Source organism: Lipotes vexillifer, unplaced genomic scaffold, assembly GCF_000442215.2.
Source record: "Lipotes vexillifer unplaced genomic scaffold, Lipotes_vexillifer_v1.1 scaffold1201, whole genome shotgun sequence".
NCBI classification, from domain to species: domain Eukaryota; kingdom Metazoa; phylum Chordata; class Mammalia; order Artiodactyla; family Lipotidae; genus Lipotes; species Lipotes vexillifer.
The window spans coordinates 2502017-2504256 of record NW_006783542.1 but is presented as its reverse complement, the minus strand read 5'-3'; positions in this window follow the sequence as shown (position 1 = coordinate 2504256).

Below are 2240 nucleotides of genomic sequence, written 5' to 3'. Positions count from 1 at the left end.
CCCCCGCCGAGACCTGTGGGCCGAAGAGGCTGGAAATGCGGAGGCCGGTCTCCCTGAGCCAGGCCAGGCCAGGCCAGCGTCCGCCAGGTGGGCAGCAGCGTGTACGGGAGGCCTCTGCGGTCCGGCCGGGGCCTCGAGCAGGTGCCGACCGTCAGCCACGCTGCGGCGGCCAGCGGCGCGGTCAGCGTGCAGGTAGGCCGGCTGGATGCTCTGCGGCACCGGCAGATGCTCTTCCCGCCCTCGCTGCTCGGCTATTTCCCACCCCAGGGGGGAGGTTCAGATCCTCGCTAGGCAAAGTGTGGGCGTTAGTCCAGCAACATCACCCCGTTTGGAAGCTTATTAGACGTGCAGAATCTAGCAAAGCAGAGTCTGCATTTTAACAAGGTCACCAGGTGCCTGAGCTGGGGTGCTGCGTCCCCACGGACCTCTGAGGCTTCTTTGAACTGGAATTTTGTGGCACATGGTTTAAGTGCTCAATAAATATTAGCTTTTTTTTTTTTTTCAGTTTTTGGCTGTGCCACTCGGCCTGTGGGATCTTAGTTCCCCCACCAGGGATCAAATCTGTGCCCTCGGCAGTGAAAGCGCCGGGTCCTAACCACTGGACCGCCAGGGAACTGCCAATATGAGCTATTTTTATAGTCATCATCATTCCTTTTGATTTTACCCAGCTCATCTTCCCAAAGCTCTCCTTTAAAGAAGATCTACTAGAAAAAGCCCTTCTCCTGGGAGTCAGGAGCCCAAGACTATTGTCTCAGCTCTGCCACTGACTATGTGGCCTCCAGCGGGTCCCTGTACCCCTGAGCTTAACACTGGGTGAGCCGGACACGTGGCCCGAAGGCCCCCTCGCCCCCCACGGTCCTCTCACGCCGTGATCCCACCCTCCTGGAGCAGCCGCGGTACCTCTTCCCTCCCTCCCCCTCCACACGAAGGCCTTGGCAGGGAGAGGACTGTCCGACGCGCCCGCTGCCCCCGCCTTCCCCCCTTCTTCCCTCTGAGCCCCTCCTTCTCCTGATGCTTCTTTCTCCCTGGGGAGCCCCTGCCCCCCTGGGAACGCATGCTCCTTCCTCTGCTGGAGTTTCCCCAAATATTTGAAGGTGAGATTCTGCCAGTCTCCAGTGGCTCCAGATCCTTCCTTCTCCTGTAACTGGCCTCCTGCGGCCCGGGCAGAGGCAACGCCTGGTCCTCCTTTCATAAAAAGAACAGGGTTTAGCCTCTGGTGGTTTCCCATGAGCATTTCCAGGGAAATAGCGGGTCCGTCTCCCCAGAGCAAGCCCAGCACATTCTCAGGATGTCTGACCACTGGCCAGAGTATCCAGGGCTCAAGCAGTATTTGCTGTCTTCCTTAACAGATATGGGGGGGGGAAATGCAGCTTCTCTGTGGACCAGTGGGTCCGGCCAGCTCCGCACCCCACCCCCTCGGAGTCTCCTGCTCTCCGGTGAGAGGTACAGGGCATTTCTGAGACTCTACCTGTCCACTCCCACCACACACCCTTAATCCCCACAGTGAGAGCAACGTCGCTACTTGGGCTTCGATAGCCATCCTGTTCTGGTCGTCTTCAATTTCCCTGGGGACTTTCAGAGTGAACGAGAGCCACAGGAACCTGCCGCCCACCAAGGTGACGCAGCAGCGCCGGACGGAACCCTGCACGGCAGCTCCTACAGCAAGAGGGCAGGAGGGCGACAGGATGGCAGGGAGTGCTCCCTGGTCCACGCCTCCACCCCCACCCCCGACTCCTGGGAGCCTGGCCCTCCCGACGGCCCCATTCCAGCCTTCCTCTCACCACGGTTAACTCACTTCCCAGGCCCGCCTTTCTGCCTGACCTGGGAACCTGAGCCTCCTTCCCGGCCTCAAGAGGGGAGGCCATCTGTCCTGGGACGTTTGCTGCCTTCTCTTTGTAGGTTTGTCTGGAGATTCCACTTCCCCAGGGCTCTCCCTGCTCAAATGATAACAGTCTGCTGGGCCTTCAGGGATGAGAGCCGTTTATCTTAGAAAGATGGTCACCACCCACCCCTACTTTTTTATTTTTTATTTTTATTTTTATTTTTTTTGTGGTACGTGGGCCTCTCACTGTTGTGGCCTCTCCCGTTGCGGAGCACAGGCTCCGGACGCGCAGGCTCAGCGGCCATGGCTCACGGGCCCAGCCGCTCCGCGGCATGTGGGATCTTCCCAGACCGGGGCACGAACCCGTGTCTCCTGCATCGGCAGGCGGACTCTCAACCACTGCGCCACCAGGGAAGCC